This window comes from Monodelphis domestica, chromosome 3, assembly GCF_027887165.1.
Source record: "Monodelphis domestica isolate mMonDom1 chromosome 3, mMonDom1.pri, whole genome shotgun sequence".
Classification (NCBI taxonomy): domain Eukaryota; kingdom Metazoa; phylum Chordata; class Mammalia; order Didelphimorphia; family Didelphidae; genus Monodelphis; species Monodelphis domestica.
In genome coordinates, this window is record NC_077229.1 from 163,742,433 (window position 1) to 163,764,640 (window position 22,208).

The window sequence follows — 22,208 nt, forward strand, 5'->3', positions numbered from 1 at the left end:
AATACTAGTACTTTGACTAAAAATCACCATTCAAGTGGGAAATGAACCTTTGAAACAAGATTATGGGAATTTGAATGATTTCATTTGAAGAAAAGCAGGAAATCTGGGTCCAGAAAAAGAGTTAGGAGAGGCACAAGGGAAACAAGAATCAAGTAGATGAAGGGAGTGTGTACTAAAATGCCTCAAAATTAACTTCTAGATCCAACTATTCATCACATTAAGGCTGGCATCATGGGATTGAAAATAAGTATCACAGATCTATTCTGATGGAAGACCCAGAAATACACATTAGAGCAGTATAATAGCGAAGAAGCATAAAAATCTGATCTCCCATCTATGAAACTTTCCCCAGTGAACTCAAAGGGCACTCTGTATCACTCCCTAATGATTTTTCTTATCTGTTTGGTAAGTTATGCAGTAGTCCCTAAAATAAAAATCAATACACTCCCGGGAGATGGCCCAGATTCTCATCCTGTGCAATTCTGTGGGAAAATACTAGAGGATTTAGTTCATTGAATGGCTTCTCAGTCTTTGATGGAGAGAGAATAGGACAAGTCCTCCTCTTGTTTTTTGCCACAAACTCATCTCCCTCTCTATTTGATTGAGCTATCCATTCAATGCCATGAATTCTGAGCACAGCCTTTATTCTGCAGCAGGCAGTGTTCATACCCCACCTATTCCAAAGATGTTAGTCACTAGATTCCAAATAAGTCTTAGGAATGAGCAAATAAAAGTGCAAATGGATTGAGATTATCATAGTTCTGATGAATTTTTTTAAGTTGACTTAACCTAAAAGGGCCATTTATTATAAAGAATTAAGGGTTTATATATTATTTATATTATAAACATATTATAATATATTATAATTATAAAGAATTAAGAACATAATTTAAAGAGTGAAACAGAGATAGAACAAGCCACTTCACAAAATACTGTATTCACTGTGAAAAGAAGAAAAGATAAATAGGGTGATTTTTATTAGACAATAATGCCCTGATTTTGGTATTAAGTTTCTCCTGAACTACCTAGCCTGGAAAATGAGGACTGAAAAAATTTCTGGGGAAAAACTAAAATGAATTTAGAGAATAATATCATACATAATTAGTTCAAGAACAATTGGAAGAACATATCAAAAATAACAAAAAATAGCCATATCTGTAACAGAGAAGAATATCCAACTTCTGCCATTTATGAAAATGAACACCTGCCTCATAGCTCTTCATTATCCAGATGGCTCCTGAAATCTCTACTCCCCATCAAGTCAGCCCAGATTGATCAGGAAAGGGACAATACTTTCCTCTGATCTGGATGACTTCTTTTGCTCTTTCTTTCAAGAATAATTTGTTTTTCCTTACCATCCCTAAAGTGAACAGAAATTTGGCAAGGGCATTCTTTAAATAATTTTTTTTTCTACAAGCATATTCACCACATTTTAATTCTATTGTCAATATTTTGTTAATATTAAAGCATTGCATAAATGTGAATCCTTTTCATATGACTTCTTTCAGTATTGGTCTGTATTAATATAATTTAATTTAAATTATAAACTCTTAGGAGACAAGAATTTTACATTGAAAAAATATCCTTACCTTCTGTCTTGGAACTCATACTAAATATTGGTTCCATGGCAGAAGAGTAGTAAGGACTAAGCAACTGGAGTTAATTAAATTACTTGCCCAGGGCCACACAGTCAGAAAGTGTCCATATGGCTGTCCCAAGAATAACTCTTCTTTAAATCAGTTGATGTGTTCATTTGGGACAGATCAAAGAGACAGTTTGGGAATGTAGACAAGGTGTTAAACTGGTTGTGAAGGGACCTGTTTTCAAATTCTGATCTTGATACTTACCTGTGTGACCTCAAGCTAATTGGTTCACTTCTCTGAGTCTCTGATTCTTCCTGTGTATAATGAGGAAGGTGAAATACATGATCTCTAAGGAACCTTTTGGTTCTAAGTTTATAAGTCTTTGGGTAAATAATTTTACTCTGAGTCTCAAATTCAGTCCACAATAATTGATATGCTATGTCTGGAACACTCAGAATGGATGAGGAAGATGGTACAATGAACATAGATATATGTATATATGTTGAAAATATAGCAAATAAATATATTACATAAGTATATATTATAGCATATATGTATACATATACATATATTTATATTTGTATTAGGAGTTAGCATTTCTTTCTATATATCTAGAATTTCTCACAATGTTTTAATGATTGCTTTTCATTTATAAACCTGCTCCTAAACATAGGAAAAGGCACAGGGATAAATATGCTTTGATTTTTTAATGTCATTTGTAGAAATTATCTAAACATATCCATTTCAGAGTTTATAAACAATTTCATATGTGATTTATGCCTGAAAAATGTAAAATGTATTCTGGAGCAAAGGAATCTAGTGTAGGTACAGTTGTATAAAAACACTTAATTAAAAAACCACAAATTTTCAATGTTATTATTGTGTAAGTTCTACTTCATTAGTTTAAGAAAAATTTTCTCCCATACTCTCTCTGCTTTGTTCAGTTTTCATTCTTCCTGTTATGAAAGGAATAATGATATAAGTGCTTAAAAGATATTCTTATAGTTCTGTTTTCTCATGTGAGAAACAAAGAGGTTGAACTAAATAATCTCAAAACATGTCTCATCTTAAAATTAGAAGATTCCACATTCTTTATAAATATTCGTTCAGTGATAATATGCATACCTGAATTTCTCAGTTCTAAGAAGTAAAATAATATTTTGTCCCCTTCCTACAATTGTCTTTAATAATCTTTAAAGTCTTCCTGATTCAAGTGTAACCTTTCCAAATGCATCATTACCCTGTTATTAATCTTAACAGACCACTCTTATTATCACTTTCTATTTAGAACAAAACAAAACAAAACAAACAAACAAAAAACAAAAACAAAAATAAAACTCCTATGGCTTTGTATTTGCTGATTGAGTAAAATATAACAGTTTTATCCTGGCATTCAAAGTTTACCAACCTACCTGTCCACCTTTATATTACACTATTCTCCTTAGTTTCTTACATGTTGCAGTCAAACTGGACTTTATGACCCTGAGTCAGTCACTTAACCTCTGTTTGTCTCTGTTTCCTCATCTGTAAAATAAGCATATTAATAGCACCCACCTCATACAGTTGTTATAAGGATCAAATTTGATACTTGTAGAGGCACTTAAGAGTGGTCCATAGTAGGTGCTTTATAAATGTTAGCTATCATCATCATATCATCATATCATCTAGTGTTGTGCTGCCCTCTCTCCTCTCCATACCTTTGCTCATATGATTTCCATATCTAGAATATCCTTCTCTCATTCCACCTCTATCAATGAATTCTTTCCTTGCATCAAGGCTAAATTTAGATGCTATGTGTTTGTTCTATGAAACCTTTTTTAAACCTGATACTTCATAATTTAAAATGATTGCTTCCAATTTTTCAAAAGACTTTTCCCAAAACTCTGCATTTTTTGTTTGTTTTGTGTATGTGTGAATTGAGACTTTCACACAGACTACACTTACCCTAAAATATATTAGGATGGTAAGGTTTTAAAAATCGATTCCCTAGAAGTTATACTTAGAGGATAATCACTTTAATTTTCTAGACAAACTTTGCTGAAAAAGACCCAGGCTACTAAATTGCAAAAAGGACACAGAGCTAAAGATGTTCTTTTAGCTGTTCAAGTTCCTCATATTTATTCTTCTCAAAATAAGTATGAAAATTGTGTCTGAGAGGAAGAAACTGAATCATATTGTCTGAATATATAAGCTTCTTTAGAATAATAAATTGATACTTATGTGATATTCATTCTTAACCTTCTTGAGAAGTCAGGCTAAAAATTATCTATTTAATTTATGATATTCTGCTCAAGTCTTTTTATTTGATCAGAATTAGAACTAACAAAATACTAAGGTAGGTTAATATCATAGAGTTAAAAAAAAAAACACTTTTGGAGCCAGGGATAATCTGCAATATTATGATCTAGCTTTATAAGAGTTTTCAATCTATTCTTTCAAAAGTTATAAGCATCTGAATTATTGGCTACAAATTCATACCTTTTGAGTTTCATCCATCATTGGTCATGGGAATTAGAAATGGGACCCACTTCAGCATAAAATATGAATATAGCTACACGGGCCTTTTTTTTTAAAGCCCAATGAAAAGTAAAGAGTATTCATACCCATTGAATATCTTATCTCAGTGTTTCAATGAGGTAGGATGAGGGTCCTGCAAGAGAGAGATCATTCAGCATAGTCTATAGATTTTATTTTTAAGTTGAAAAAGTATCTGGCAATGTGACAATGAAAATGGCTTCTAATACACTGTTAGCAGTGCTATGGATGGCTTATGGTCTGCATTACCCTTTTCTATTCCTTACTGAATGTTATAATGATTCAGGTATTTTCTAAAATGAACTTATGATAGCCTGAACTTGCATATATTACCACTCATTCAAAGTGTATTTTTAGAGATTAAATAATAATAATCTAAATAGACTACATTTAGACAGGGCATTAGGGTTTACAAATAAATATGGGTAGAATTGGAAGGTAAAAGCAAAACTTTTTCTGGTTTCTGGCTTTCTTGAAAGGGGCTTATGAATTGCTCCTTTCTGGGCATGAAAATGCCTTGGATGAGTGCGGAAAAGAAACACAATAATAGATGCTTCATGTCATAACAATATATTTTCTTAATCAAGATATTATAATGTATATCTCTCCCAAACGAAGGGACTATCTTTTTAAGATAAATGGTTCCTATTCATTTTTTCTTACATAATGGCAATTTGGATTTGTTTTTTCATGTTTCATTATCTTTTTTTCCAGAATTGAGAAAAATAATGATTATATAAAGAAACATGAAAGTGTGATGCAACTGTGATAGTAATAAGGCTGGTAATGATGATGGTAATAATAGTGAGAAGGATCTTGGGGTAATCGATAATGGGTTGGCCTTGCAGTTTAAAAAGAAGGATTTAAATTTTTGCTTCTGACACTAGCTGTATGACTCTGGACAATCCATTTACCCATTTTATAGAAACTTTTAGGGAAGTTCTCTGACCATAATGGCTGTATTCTTCATCTGAAATATAATGATAAAATCATAATCATGGAATCCTGTTACCAAATCCTGAGCCTTCAGAAAGTGATTTAGCCTTGCAGTCTTAAAGATCCAGGATCAGGACTTGCTTCTGATACTTACTATCTAGCAGGGCATCTATGGGCAAAATGTTTGACTATTCAGTTTTCTAGTTAATTCTCTAAGATAAAAAGTCAAAGACAAATTGTGGTAGAGGGAGTTTCTGGACTGAGTATTATATGTTTGATGAAATTACAAGTTTATGTCTTATACACATAAATGCACAGTTATTAAGAATAAATAATTTGCCTTGTTCATATTTAAGCTAATGAAAGTAACAAGTGACTAAATGCAAATTCAAACTTTAAATTTAAGTTGATCAAATTGGAACATCACTATAGCACATTGTGCAGTATATAACACCAAAGCCAGTCTTGGATACCATTCCAGGTTATTTACTTACATAGAGGTCTTCTTCTTCCAGTTCCTTAAGAAATAGTTAGTATTGGCTTAACAAACATCTAGGCAAAAGTGTTCAAGGAATGGTATTTTAATGGGAAAAGGCATATTTGAAATAGTGTTGTAATTATCATTTATGACATTAGGTGTCGACTCTAAATCCTAAGTAGATCAGGAAAGTTAAGCTAATGGACATCTGGAAGATACCCTAAAAGACCAAAATAAGTCCTAAAAATCTAAGAGTTTTTAAAATTATTATTATTTGAGGAGATGGTAGTGGTGATTTGTTTTCAAAGAAATTGTATGGCTAGTCCCTGACCACATCTACTATAACAAGTTATCTGAGGTTTTGCTTATCAGGCTTTCATTTATGTATTATCAACCTGTAGATCTAGAGGTCCTCCTGGGAAGCAAAGTAAGTATGCCTGAGACAGTAGTTTACCCCTTGATGTGGAATTTTCTGCTTCCATTTTCATATTTTTTTTTTGATAGGGGTGGTGGGGAATGGGGGGGTGGAGAAAGACTGTTGAACTTTAAGCCAAGGGGCAGAAGTAGGGAGAAAACACATATCTATATGGATGGGAATCAGTAGTCCATAGAAGACCTTGAAATGTAGGTTACAGGAGTCCTACACCTCTGAAATGATTTTTCTTAGACGTGATACAGTAAACAAGAGATTTAATTGGAGAACACTAGGAATGAAAGTGTGTGGCATGTAAGCATTTTACAGGCTAAATGTGTCATATTGCTATTCCTTCATGAATTCTCTAAGCAGCTGAATGGGCCTATTGACTGGTCACTGCCCATGACACTTCTTTGCTTAAGTTGTTCAAGCCTGGAATACACTGCCTCCCCCCTAGACTTCCTACTTTCAAATGCAACATCGTTTAGATGCCAATTCCTACATCATCCCTTTCCTGATCTTCCCCTACCCAATTGTTAGTGCATTCTCTCCCTTAAAAATGCTTTAAATATACTTTGCCCTTATTTATCTTTGTGCTATTCTACAGGTAGAAGGTATACCCCTCTAGGGTAAGGACATATAGATTTTTTGTCTTTTTATCACTAGGGGTAAGAGGATCACAGTGCCTTGAAAGTAGGAGATTCCTTCATAAATGTTTGATGACTCAATTACCCAAACATTACTTGCAAGACTGTAATATCTACTCAACTTACCAACTGACCCAAGCCTGCACAGTCTTTAGCTAGATTGGAAGGGCACAGGAGCTATTTGTCACTTTCCTAAATAAACCTGCTACTTCTATAATACGGCTATTTTCAGATAAAGGAAAAGTGTGTTGGTGAGTGGGATGGAAATTGCAGAAGCACAATACTATATATTTACATGCAGCTTCAATTAAATTCTAAATCAAAGGGCAAAATGTTATTTTGGTCCAATTTCTCAGGCCCGCCCAGATAACTTGCTGACTCATAAAGCTCAATGTGTGTCAAGCCAGGGACTCATCTATCTGCCATTTTGACCAATAGAAGGTCCCTTTTTTTTTTCTAGTGAGTTCCAGCATTTTCAAAATGCCTGGCTAATACTGTAGCAGTGAAGATAAATTGCATAAAATAGATTAAATACTAAAAATGTAATTATATTTTAAATTAAATGTAAATGTTTAAAAATATGAAAACTTAGTAAATGTGGGGAGGTTTTTTTTTTTTGCCTTTTAGCTGAAGGTTTCTTTCTACATATGTTCCCATATTTCAAGAAATTTCTCTTTCTACACATATATATGAATACAGATAGGTCCACATTTAGACTGATGACATACACACACAAAACTCTATCAAAATTTTTCAAAGTAATAGTTTATTTAATTATATTGAATCAGAGGTCTTGTTACTTTGTTCATGTCTGGGGGTGGGAAAGAAACCTATGTAACCCTGAAATGAAATGTTATTACTATCTCACTTACTCATTCTTGGAATTGGCTTAGTGATTACTTCAACATCGACATCAGTGAAAAACATTTGACATCTGGCCTAGAAAATCAGACAGCAGACCACAGAGACTTTGATTAAAAAAACTTCATGTAATTTTCTCCAATCAGTAGTTTGGCCTATTCTTTTATCAGAATGAAGGTTTCTCTCATCACCTGCAAATTTCTAGCAGGGCAGTAAGGGGGAGGGGGGGTAAGCCCTGAAGCTTTTACATATAAATCTATTCTCAATACAGAAACACTCACAGAGTAACTTGATCATGAAGCTATAGAGATGATATCACTTTTACTAGAAATTGATCTGGGATCTTTGGTGCCTTGATTTTTTTATCATCTACCATAGTGCCTCAGTTTACTAATTTTGCCTTTATTTAAAGCAAATAATTTTTAGAAAACAATACACTCAATATTTCTTGCTGGAAAAAAAATGACAGGCTCTTTCATACCATCTGCATCCCAGAGACTATTTGTAGATCAGAAATAAGGCAGGCCACTTGGGTTCCTTATGTTTAACCTCTTTTAGAGCAGGAGCCATTCCCATTAGGGAGAAGAATGCATGCTCAGCCACTCCACAATAGAGAACCTGAAATTAACCACCCGGCAGGATCACCATGAATTAAAGTCTCCATCTGAGACAGTGGCTCCTGGCATCGGAGAGCAGGGCTCCGATGAACTTGTGCGAGGAGCACTCTGGTAATGAGCCATCATGCTGCCTTTTCTCTTGGAAGACAATTTATATGATGAAACTTGATAATTAACTTATGTCCAACAAACTAAATTCAATATATCTGTTTTCAGGTCAGAGACAGTGGCTGCAGTCCCTGCGAATGTGCTACCCCATCTTCCTGTTCCTTGACAAGGACACGGTCCCTGCTAATACAGTGTCACAGTAAATTTGCTTATCTCTTAAGAACAACGAGGTATGCTGTAAAATATGTTAGTACTATCAAAACATTCATAATAAAATCCTAATAAAATTAGAAACTTGGAATAAAAGGAAATCATGGTCTTCAATTGTATGTCTCGGAATTACTTTCAATAATGGCTGATACATTATATGGTATAAAAAAAAAAGGCTACCATCCATGTGCCTTACTGATTTGCCTGTTTCACTTTGCAAAAATGGAAGACTGAGAATGTGGTGAATTCTAATTTTTTTTCCAATTTCATTCTTATGTAACTTGCAAATTACCATTATCCATATAGATCTGTAGAGAACCCCAAAACTTCACAATAAGTAGCTACTTGATCAAGAAAAAAAAAGAAAAAAGAAAGTATTTCCTATTTTTTTTCTGTCTGAAGAAGCAAAGTATCCATATTGATGCTGCTGGAATAGGGAAGAAAGAAAGACTTGTTTCATTTTTCAAAATGTCAGTGTTTTATTTAAATCTGCCTGAGGCTATTTCTTGTACCCAATTCTTACTCATGGCAGGTTATTCGAATTTCTACTCTAGGGTGGAATTCAGTAAGTATAAGGTAGATTTTGCCCACAAGTTGAGATCATTTCTTTATACATTCTTAGAAAAGTTATATATGAAGTCACCAGCCTAAATACTTCTGAAATCTGGATATTGGGGGGGATTAGGGGGGGTGAGATAGGTGGCACAGTGGATAGAGTGCTGGGACTAAAGGTCAGGAAAACTCATCTTCCTGAGTTAAAATCTGGCATCAGACATTTACTAACTATGTAATCCTCAGCAAGTCATCTCATCCTTTTTGCTTCTGTATCTAATTTGTAAAATGATCTGGAGAAGAAAATGGCAAACCACTCCAGTATCTGTCAGATAGAGTTGAACACTACTGAACAATGGTAACAATGAAAACAAAACCTAGTTTTAGAATGGGATATCTATTGGGGAACAAATTAATTATGGAGTTGCTGGAAGAACTCTACCTGAGTTCTAGTGAGGGCAAAAGTCCACATATAATGCTTATGGAGGAGGTCAGTATTTATGTTTTCATATTAACCAGGCTTATATAAAAAGTAGTTCTGATTTTTTTAACATAAAACATTCATATGTTAATCTTCCCATAAATAAGACCTATTATAAATATATATCTATATCTATAAAAACAGTATTCTGAGTGAAATATAAAATTTCCTAAATATTTTTGTCATTAAAACATGAAATTTCATCTTAATGATCCATCATTGTTCAGCCTTTCATTTATAATTTTAAGAGGCAATGAGGGGGTAGTTCAGAGGTATCAAACTCCTGCAGATTAAAGCTAGGAGATGTTTTAACAAAATAAATAATGTATAATGGAACATAGATGATGTTAATATGTGGTTTTGACAGGGATTCTTATATATAGCTTACTAAACCCAGTTTCTATTTTCGTTTAAAACCACTGGTATAGTGGATAGAGCCAAGAAGACCTGATTTTAATTCTTACCTCTGATACACATTATGACCCTGGGCAATTCACTTAATTTTTCAATGCCCCAAGCAATTTGCTTTGATAGAATGAGTTTTCTCATTTAGGTATTCCTTATGCCAATTAAAACTAGTTCTACTTTCTATTCCTTTTAAAATTAAAATTTTGTAAAAATATATACATATATGTATATTTAAATATGTGTACATAGTGATGAAAAGATTTTCTCCTTATTGAAGTAATTTCAAGCATCAAAAAGTAGATAAGGAAGGGGGATTTAAGGAGAGGAAGCTCTGAATTATTTTGTGATTTTTACTGAGAGATCATATTGGATTATAAATGTTTATCCAGAAGGGAATATGGAGGCTATCTAGTCCTCCCTGTTTTGTAGATGAAGAAATTGAATTCCCAAGAATTGAAGAGACTTGTCCCCAATCACACAAATTTCTTAAAATAAAGGGAGTGGTCAATGTTAATCTCCCCTTTCCTCCTTGAAACAGGTTTTGTGAAAGGAATAAACTGAAGTCTAAGTCTAGGATATGGCTATTGGAGATATTCCTTAGAAATTATGGAAGTTAATAACCTCTTTCTCCAAGAAACTCTCTTCTATAGAGGATTTCATGATCCTGCTTTCTTCTGATTCTTCTTCTACTTGTCTGACCATTCCTTTGCCCATCAACTAAGGGTGTTCACCCAAGACACTGTTGCTTGACCCTCCCCCCCCCCCAGTTACAGTTTTTCTTAGTGATCTCATCACCATTCATAGAGTTAGTTATCACTTCTATAAGTGTTTCTCAGATCTATTTGTCCAGTTCTAACCTCTCTCCAGATTTTTAGTCTTGTATCTCCAACTATTTATTGAGCATCTCAAAATGGACATACTGTAGACATGTCCAAATTCATATATCCAAAATTAAGCTCATTTTCTTTCTCTGAAAACCTTCTCATTTGAAAACCTTCTTAATTTCCTATTACTGCAGAGTACCACCCATCTCAGCAAAATGGGTTCATAATTTAATTACCATTTTGACTCCTCACTCTTACACTCTATATTCAATCAGTTTCCAAGTCTTGTTTTTCTACTTTCAGAAACAGAAAAAAGTCAAATTAGAAAGTATTTGTCACGCACTTACTATGTAGCAACGATGGGGCAGCTGATGGTAGAATGGATAGAGTTTAGGAATGATAAGGCTTATCTTCTTTAGTTCAAATCTCAGTCTTGGACACTTACTAGTTATGTGACCTTGAACAAGTTACTTAACACTAAGTGCCTTAGTTTCCTTATCTGTACAATGAGCTAAAGAAGGAAATGGAAAACTATTCCAGTATCTTTGCCAAGAAAACCCCAAAAATGGGGTCACAAAGAGTCAGACATGAATGAAGTGACTCAACAAGAACAGTTTGTGCCAGGTACTGTGTTAAGTACTGAGGATATAAGGGGGGGAAATGCTTCTTTTCCCAATGAGCTTACAGTGTATTGATGACAACAACATGCAAACAAGTATTTTCAAATAAGTTACATAATTACATAAAAAAGTTACAATAAATTGGGGATAGGCTTAGAGAGAGAGAAAGGACTTACATGAAGGGGATAGTAAAAGGCTTCTTGAAGAAGGTATTTTTGCTGACACTTGATCAGTCATGGAAGCTAAGAGGTGGAGATGATGGAAAGAGTTTCAGGGATAGAAGATAGCCAACTAAAATGGCTAGAGTCAGGAAATAGAGCAAAATGCTTGAGAAACAAAAAGGAAGTCAATATTGCTGAATCTTAGAGTAAATAAAGGAGAGTAAGGTATAAGGAAGAAAGGAAAAGGTGGGTAGCTAGGTGGCTTAATGGATTCAAAGTTAGGGCTGGAGATTGGAGGTCCCTAGTTCAAGTATTACCTCAGATATTTCCTAGATGTATGACCCTAGGCAAGTCACTTAACCCTCATTTCTAAGCCCTTATAACTCCTCTGCCTTGGAACCAATATGCAGTATTTATTCTAAGATGGAAGGTAAGGGTTTAGCGGAAAAAAAAGAAAGGCAAGAAAGAAAGAAAGAAGAAAGAAAGAAAGAAAGAAAGAAAGAAAGAAAGAAAGAAAGAAAGAAAGAAAGAAAGAAAGAAAGAAAGAAAGAAAGAAAGAAAGAAAGAAAGAAAGAAAGAAAGAAAGAAAGAAAGAAAGAAAGAAAGAAAGAAAGAAAGAAAGAAAAGAAAGAAAGAAAGGAAGGAAGGAAGGAAGGAAGGTAGGAAGGAAGGAAGGAAGGAAGGTAGGAAGGAAGGAAGGAAGGAAGGAAGGAAGGAAGGAAGGAAGGAAGGAAGGAAGGAAGGAAGGAAAGAAGGGAACAGGTAAGGACTTCAAAATTCAATATTTGATTTAGATGGTAGTAGGGAGCTGTTGAATAGAAAGTGACATAGTCAATCCTATAATTTAGGAAGATCACTTTGGGAGCTAAGTGGAAGATTTACTGGAATAGGTAGAGTATTGAGTCAGAGAGAACTACCAGGCTATTGCAATAGTCCAGAAAAATGAGATCCTGTAGCAGTTGCCAACTGTGTCAACAAAAACCCAGAGCAATATGTATTCATTCATCAAGGAGACATTAGGAATGTTTCAATAAAATACCAAATTTGCTGTCCATAGGGATGCTTATGTCTTTTATAGGAACATATCTAAATGGTAGAACAAAACCATCATTTCTATGATCATACATTCTGTCCATCCATGAATTTAGATAATGTGTATTCCCAGTTTTTCTACCACACAACAGCTGTCTATACAGTAAGGGCTTAATAAATCACTTCTGAGTCATAATAACAGTTGAAGTATAGGTAACACATCAAGGTTTGTGAAATGCTCTTGAAACATTGTTGAATTTGATCTTCACACCAATCAGTGAGGTCCATTTTACAGATGAAGAAAGTAAGATTCACAGCTTGAAGGAAATGTCTAGGGTCATACAGAAAGTGTTGGAGGTGATATTTGAACTAAATTTTATTTTCCCTAATTGCAAATTTAGCACTCTGCTACAACACATAGCAGAAATTTTATGAATGTGTCCTACTATAGTCCTTCCCCTCTCAAAAAAAGAGTATAGAATGAACATAGAACTGGACTTCAAGGTTGTTTCTTTAATTGCTAACAGTAGCAAAGAACAAACACTTTAAAGGCATATCTCCACTCTAGGCAGCAAAAGTCCTTCTGATGGCAGATCATCTTCATTTGAGAAGGTGCATTGTCTGAGTACTCAGTCCTGTTAAGGTTTGCCCTGTTCAGGCCATATCTGGAATATAGATCCACTGTTTAGGAAGGAAGTCATAAAATGATGACCACTCAGAGGAAGTAATGAAGGGCTTTGATAACCTGCCATATAAGAATTAGTTGAAAGAGTTGGGAATATTTAGACTTGTGAGAAGACTTTCATGGAGACATTTTATGTATCTTCAAATACCTGAAGAACTTTCATATGAGAGACGGATTAGATTTGCTCTGCTTGAGGGCAGAACTAGGAAAACTAAGTGGAAGTTGCAGAGAGATCAATTTAAGCTGGACAGAAGGTAAAAAATCTTCCTAATAATCAGCTATTCAGAAGTAGAATGGGCTACCTACAGATGCATGGGTTTCCTTCAAAGGATGTCTTCATAAAGGGTCAGAAAAGCATTTATGTTGTAGCATAGATTTTTTTTTCCAGGCATGATTGGGAATGAGCAGCTTCTGAAGCCTCTCCTAACTCAAAGATTCCACCTAGATTGCACAGTAGATAGAGCCAAGGGCCTGGAATCAGGAAGAACTAAATCTAGTCACATACACTTACCAGCTGTGTGACCCTGGTCAAGTCATTTAACCCTGTTTGTCTCAGTTTCCTCATCTATAAATTTGCTGAAGAAGGAAATGGCAAACCATTCCAGTGTCATTGTTAAGAAAACCCCAAATGAGGTCAGGAAGAGTCACACACCACAAAAAATGCCCAAACAACAACATATTATTATGAAAGAAAAACTGATGCAATGGGCAAAGAAATGGTTCTTGGGGAGATGGGATTAAATTCTGTTGTGGACAAATATTCTCTGTGTTCACTACTATCTTTGAGTAAATCACTTAAATCTCTCAGTGCCCCAGGAAACTGCCTAAGAATATATTATAAAATAGTTACTTATATGCTTTGATAGAGGGGGTTTCTGCACTGGAAAATTCTCTGTACACCAATGAAAGTGGGTAACTATTATGATGAGAAGTAGTGTGGGCAGCATATTGGGGACTAGATTGACTGGTACAGAATATCCTTTGGAACAAAGTACCTTTCATAGAATAATAGACAGAATTGGAAGAGACTTTGGAGATCATCTACTCTGCTCTACTACCTCACTCTACTTTTTGTTGATGCAATAACAAGGAATCAGAAAAGTTATCTGACTAGCCTAAGGTCACGAAGCTAGTAAGGAACAGAGCAAGGATTTCAGCTTAGATGCTTTGACTCTAGAACCAATCCTCTTTGTACTCTATCCTATGAGCTAGTCCTATGGGCTCAAAGCCTACTGTCCCTTTGCTCAGACCTCCTCTATTCAGCTGTACCATACTTTATGGTTGGAATTTTGTTTTGCACCTGCTAGAATGCCAAGTTTTATCAAAACAAGGCTGAAGCCAAATGAATGGAGTTAAAAATTCATTGTAATATACTGGCCTCTTGTTAAACCCATATCTCTCATTGCTTCTGACTGCTGGGGCTCTACAGCCTGTTTACCACTTCACTGACTTTTGAATGGGATCTTTACTTACCCAATTTTACTTTGAAACTTTTCATTTATAGGTGTTGTGATAGACATTGGAGATAACTAATGTTTCCTCCATCTTTTGGTAGACCCTGCCAAATGGAGGTGCATTCAAATGTTAGATTGCTTATCTAAAGGTGGCTGTGCTATTCCAAATTTAGGGTTGTATGTTGTTGTTATTTTTGTTTTGTTTTGTTTTGAATGCACAGAAAAGAACAGAAAGTAAGTCCAAAGGAAATCAGAAGAAGCAGAACAGCTTTGAAATGTACATGATGATCTAGTTATAGATTTAGAAAAGCAAACTATAAATAAGAGAAATCCAAAGCTTTGTGTACAACCGTCTTTCCCCACCATTATCCTAATGTTCTTTTACTTTGGCATTTAAGTTCAAAAGAAAAAAAAAATTCTTATAAAATCAACAAAAAGGGGGCGGATGGATGGCTCAGTGGATTGAGATTCAGGCCCAAAGATGGGAGGTCCTGGGTTCAAATGTGAGCTAAGACACTTCCTACCAGTGTGACCCTAGGCAAGTCACTTAACCCCCTTTGCCTAGCCCTTACCACTCTTCTGCCTTGGAACCAATAGACAGTATTGATTCTAGTATGGAATGTAAGGGTTTTTATAAAGAAAGAAAGAAACAAACAAACAAACACATAAATAAATAAAATCAACAAAAAACCCACATTAATTGGCTTGTTCTATCTTCCTTGCTCAAAAAAGTCTTTTTTTATTTGTATCTAAAAAGTAGATATTTCTAAGAGTGGAAAAAAAAAACAGATTGAAACTTATCTCATCAGTGTATCTTGCTTTCTGAAATAGGTAGAATCCTAAACATGGACTCTGTAAAGCATGTAGGAAAATATTTGCTTAATCTCTTTTTCGAGATCTATTCAGATGATAATTCTCCCAACACCCATCCCTTTTCTCCCTTGCTCCTTGTACCTTTTTGGGAGGTGGGGCAAGGAGGGGTTAGACAATGAAGTATAATGTGAGCAGTGCTGGATTCAGAATTGGAGGATCTGATTTCAAATCTTGGCTCTAACACTTAGAAGCTGTGTGAAGTTTGTAAGTTTCCTTTTTTATTCTAAACCCTTAACTTCCATCTTAGAGTCAATACTGTGTATTGGTTCCAAGGCAGAAGAGTGGTAAGGGCTAGGCAATGGGGGTCAAGTGACTTGGACAGGTCACACAGCTGGGAAGTGTCTGAGGCCACATTTGAACCTAGGACCTCCCATCTCTAGGCCTGGCTCTCAATCCACTGAGCCACCCACTGCCCCCAAAGTTTGCTAATTTCTATAACATCCTTGGACTAACAATTTTCTCTTCTCTAAATTTAAATAGTTGAAGTAAATGAAACTTGGTCCATTCTACCTATAAATCTTTGACTCCTATGATTCTTTGGGACAGCAAGCAGTATGATCAATAAGGAAACAAGATGGGACTGACTCATGTTTTGACAAGGTAGGAACTGGTAAGACCAACAGGGATCAGATGGGAAGCAGTCCAATTGTCAATATGGTTCAAAGCAATGGAGTATTGGAGACTTTTCAATCTGTAGGTGTTCTCACAATCAGGGAGACAGAACAGTTCAGTAAATGAAAAAATAAATGAACATAAGCTACTACTGCTGCCAATTGCCATAATGAGGACATCAGCTCCTTTTATCCTCAGAGGCTGGCTATCGGCACCTTATAAAAGGAGAAAGATCCCAACCCTCTGAAATTATGCTCTTGCTCTATCCCATTATGACTAAGATGGTTGAGTTTGTTTCTTTGGAATGGATGGCTGACAAGAGAGTTGGATGGGAATTCCTTTTGACAGACTAATATCCTTTTAGAAACTCTGATCTTTTGAGAGGCTTTCCTTTTAGTTCCCCTTTGCGATGAATGTCCTTGCTGAATATCTTGTGCCTTAAGGCTAGATGTTTTAGGTGTGGAATACATACTATTTAGGAAATATACCGAGTCTCCAAGTCAGTGGCAGCTTTGTCCTTAACCACACTTTCTGAGCCTTTAGACCTGAGTTAGAAATCAATAGACTTCAAATTGGTGTGGTAGTAACTGGGAACCCTAGGACCAAATGGCTATTTCCATCTCCTAAAGTGGCACTTTGGGGGCTATAAAGGGATCTCAGTGAGAAACAATGGTATGACTCCTTTGGGTTTTGAAATAATATTCTTGGAGTAGCTCAGTGAAGAGAGTGCCAGGTCCAGAGTCTGGAAGACCTAGGTTCAAATCTGAACTCAGACACTTAATAATAATGGGCAAGTCACTTGACCCTGGTTGCCTAGTTCTTACCACTGATTTATCTTAGAATTGATACTATGACAAAGGTGAGTTTATATTTTTTAATCACATTCTTCTAATTTATAAAAAGCCAGATTCTTCAACTAGGTTTAGGTTGTCATTAGTAGGTCCAAGTCAATTAATCAAAAAACCTCTGATGTGCCAGACATCATGCTAGGCATGGGAATAAAAATAAAGGGAGAAAAAGTCCTTGTCTTCAAGAATCGTCCATATTATCTGGAAGCTTTCCTTTGAAGGTTTTACTAGGTCAGACCCAAAATACAGTACAGATACTTTAAATAAAGCTTTAGTTTGTTATTCAGCAGGGCATCATTCTCTGCAAGAATAGAGGATCTGCTGTACTCCAGAGTTGGGATAGGAGTTTAACATTACCCTGATAGGCAATGTATTCTTCCTTATGTCCAACTAAAATCTCATTTGCCTTCATTTTCTCCTTTCCTTTGTATTCAATTCTGATTATCTGGGGAAAATGGTATGATTCTAAAACCATGAAGTCAAAGAAGCACAATATATTATCAGAATAGAGTTTTGAGAGGCTTCTATCTTTTAAAGATGATGGAAAGGATGTTGTTTAGAAAGCAAAAGGAAATATTGCTGGTTTTGGTAAAATGGCAACATTTTAATTTTTGTCAAATTTCCCTGTGGAATTTCTATATAGCAGATGACCTTCCTCCATTCTGGGCCTGCTTTAACTTCACATCAAGTTTATACAATAAAGAGTTTCCATTTAAGTAGTGATTTTTATTGAACTCATTAAAAAAAAGTTGTCATTTTCACAAAAACTAGAAGACTTTAATACTATCCTCACCAGCTTTTCCTTGTTTCATCTTAGGAGCTTTCTTTGTCAGGAATAACTAGAAAAGGGGAGGGAGGGGTTGTCAAATGAGGAAAATTTCAACAAAAACGTTTTTGGCAACTAGGTGAGCAAATTATAATATTTTCATTTCATGTAGGTTTGGGCAGGTGGTGGTGAAGGATGAAAAGAAAAATGCCCATTCACTGCAGAAAACATGTTGACTTGAAGAGATACTAACTTTTTTGCGCCATGGACTCCTCTGACAGCCTGGCGAATCTTATGCCCTTTTTCAAAGTGTTGTTTTTAAAATGCATAAAATAAAATACATGATTACAAAAGAAACCAATGATACCAATCATCAAAATATTTTTCAAGAGAAATGCATGAACATCATGTTAAGAACTCATGAATAATTCATAAAAACAAGGATTAAAGCTGGAAGGAATCTTTGAGGTCATCTATAGTATCCCCTTCATTTTACAGATGAAGAAAGTTAGGCCCAGCAAGGTTAAGTGACTCATATGGTTAGAGGTAGTAGGTGCCAGGTCTTAAATTGTTCTACTTTACATATTTTGTGGGATGACCCTTTCTTATGAGGAAATTTGTATTTATTGATGGGTGGGGGCAGTTGGGGTATAAAGGAAATTTACATGAGAAACTATAGCTCCTCAGTATTTGGACACAAACTTCAGAAAGGACATGATAAAATTCAGTAATTTAGAGGAAAATGCTAAGAGAAAATAAGAGAAAGCAGCCTTAAATAAAAAGGATTAAGGAGAGGCAATGATAAGCAAAGTATATCTCTCCCTCCTCACCCCTAACCCTACCCCCAGCATCTGGCACATGACTATTGTGCTGGGAAATTCTGATAAATGGAACTTTTTTGGTGACTTTGAGAAAACTATAGATTTATCAATCTGTTGTGAGTCCAGTGGAAATATGATCTTTTGGATTTTTTTACCCTAATGTAATAGCTAGTAACTTAATAAAGTAGATCTTTTAGAAAGGAGTCAGTCACCGATTAAAAGACAGAAGTATAATACAAGATGAAAACAGAAGCAGAGTTGAGACAGAAACTGAGCAGTTTTGAACAGAGTACAGAAGAGCTCTGAGCTCAGCCACAACTAGCCAGGCACAGGAAACAGGCATTGAATGGGGGTGTTTCTTTGATTGGAGAAATTTCTGTGTTTGAGGGAGCTGATTGGAGAAAAGAAAGAATTTTATTTGTTGTTCAGTTTCTTCAGTTCTGTCCAACTCTTTGTGACTCTCTTTAGGGTTTCCTTGGCAAAATTAATGGAATGTTTGCCTTCTCCATCTCCTTTTATAGATGTGGAAAATGAGGCAGAGTGAAGAGACCCAGCCAGTCACACAGCTACTAAGTGTCTGAGATCCCATTTGAACTCAGGGAGATGAGTTCCTGACTCCAGGGCAGATACTCTACTGTGCCACTCCTAAGAGCCCAGTGAGATAACATGAATAGCTCTGCAGATTCCAGATGTAAGGAACTGATTTGTTGTTGTTGTTTGTTTGCTTTGGTATGTCTTGTTTGCTTGTATTTCTGAGAGAGCTGATGCTGTCTTATAACCCTAGTCAAGGGAAAGTGCTGGAATCATTCTGTAGACTCAAGACTTAAGGTCTTTTCCTTCATTAAAAAATCTCAACTCTGCTTCAGTGGACTGAACGTAAGATCCAGTGGAGAAGTTGCTCTACCTAGAAGAGCAAAGAGGTTAAGAACAAAAATGGGGGCATTTAGGAGCAGTACAATTCCTTAAGTAGACTGGTTTATTGGGCAAATTTATTAATTGCCTGGGCTATGTTGGTTTCCCTACTCATATGCATTTCTACTTGGTTTCTAAAAGTGTGTGCCCAATCTCCTCTCCCAGAAACACTGTAGGCATTGGTGGGAGAAAGTGACTGTCCTTCATGATTATTCATGATTTTGATTTTTCAGTTAATAAATGTTCCATAATTAGAGTTAAATGGTATGAGGCAGCTAGGTGGTTCAGTGGATAGAGAACCAGGTCTAGAAATGGGAGCTCTTCAGTTCAGTGTGGCCTCCTACACTTCTTGGCTGTGTGACCCTAGGCAAGTCAATTATGTCTCATTCCCTAGCCATTATTGCCCTTCTACCTTAGAACCAATATTTTGTATCAATTTTAAGACAGAAGGAAAGAATTTTTTTTATTTTTAAGAGATAAGTGGTATACTGTTCCAAATAAGTAAAAATTCATAAAGTATTTAGGAGTCATTATAACAAAGTATAGTTGATATATGTATAGATTGAATTATTAAATGCCCCTTAAAGAAATGAAAGAATAACTTAGATAGCTGGAGTAATATTGAATTCTTATGACTAGATTATACCCATTTATTAAAATGATAGTACTGCCATTATGTATTCAATGCTACACTTATCAAACTATCAAAGGGACTCTTTATGAAGCTAGATAACATGGTAATTCAATTCATTTGAAGGAACAAAATACCTAGAATATCAATTGAAATATATTTTTAAGTGTAGAAATGAAAGTGGAATAATATTTCCACTTCCAAAATTATATTATAAAACAGATGTCATCAAAATCATTTATCTTTAGTTAAAAATAGAGAAGTAGAACAAACTAGACAAGGTAGAATCATAAAAAAATGCAATTTAGTAGTGCCAGCATGTAGTAGGTGCTTAATAAATGATTGCTAACTGACTGATGTTAGCTCAGGTTTGATAAACCTGAAAACATAAATAACAGGAACAAATTCCCAATTTGATAAGAACTTATAGAAACACTGGAGAAAGTAGTTTGGCAGAAATTAAACCAATACCTAAGTCATATTCCACAATAAATTTAAAATGAGCATACAACATGAATCAAAGATAAGTATTATTGAAAATACATCAAAAGAGATTAGATAACTTTCACAGTTATGACTGAGATAAATTCTTACTCAAACAAGAAACTGAAGTAATGACAAAAGATAAAATAGAGAATTTTTACTGTAAGAAATTAAAAGAAAACCTTGTACAAACAAATTAATTTATCTAGAATAAGAATGGAAATAAATCAATTGGGGAAAATCTGTATCAAATATCTTTGATAATGGTTTAGTATCCAAGAAATACAGGCAACTAACAAAAATATATAAGATCAAAAGGTATTCAGTTCTTAAAAGAAGAATTTCAAATTATTAACAAGGAAACAAAAGAATACTAGCACTGATAAGAAAATGCAAATCAAAATAACTGAGGTATTACGTCATATCTAATAAACTAGAAAAATGAGAAAGAAAAAGAAATTGTCAATGTTAGAGAGATTATTCAATGTGAATTAGTATGCTCATTCCAGAAAGTTTAGAATTTAAAATAGTAACAACAATAAAATAATAATAACAATAAAAATGAGCATTAATATAGGGCTTTCAAAATTTGGAAAGCATTTTGCATATATCTTACATAATCTGCACAATATCCTTATGAGGAAATTAGTATTATTATTAATTTGCATTTGTAGATGAGGAAACTTGTGAGAGAGTTTAAGGAAGTAAAGTGATCCAAATGTCCATAATATTTGACCTAGAGATTATATTCTTAAACATATACCCTAAGGAAGTCATTGATAAGAAGAACAGTTCTACGTCTTTATAAAAGGCTTGCACAAAAACTACATTGAGGTAGCAAAAGATTGGACAAGGTAGAAATCCATCAATTGGGGAATGGTTCAACAAATTATGCTACAGAAATATAACAGTGAATATAATAGAATATTGTGTGAATACAGAAAAGTATGGAAAGATATTTGGAAAGTAAAATGAGCAGAGCCAAGTAAACTCATTCTCTCTCTCCATACACATATACACACATGTACATGTATATATGTGTTTATACATGTCTATATGTGCATATGTATATATAATAACTTCAATTATATAAATGGAAAGAATAGCCACCATACAAAACTATTTTAAAAGGAATGTTTTGAATTATGAAGAATAAGCTTGGCCCCCAAAGAAGCCATATGATAAGATAATTTTCTCCACCCTTTTTCAAAGGTAGAGGGTCCAAAGTTATTGAATATTGCTTATAAGGTCAGAATGTTTTAGATCTATCCATTTTGTTGATTTTTTTTCCTTTTTCTTGCTTTCAAAACATTTTTAAATAAAAATGACAGTAGCAATAGAAAGATATACAATAGCATTAGAAGAAAATCTAGATAATGTAAAAAACAAAGGATATTAATGAAATCTAATTTTAAAAGAGATAATCAACTTAACTGATTTGTTTAAATGATAAACAACAACAACAACAACAAACACTTATTGGAATTCAGGTCTTATAAGGGTAGCTCTCCAATATCAGGGATATCCTTGGATCCTGAGATTTAGTTGTAGTTACATGGCCTCCTCCATTAGGAATTATCCCAACCTATAAACTGAATCCATAGGTCTCAGAGCTAATAAACATCTGAGGTTGAAACTGAAACAAAGTCCTTCTG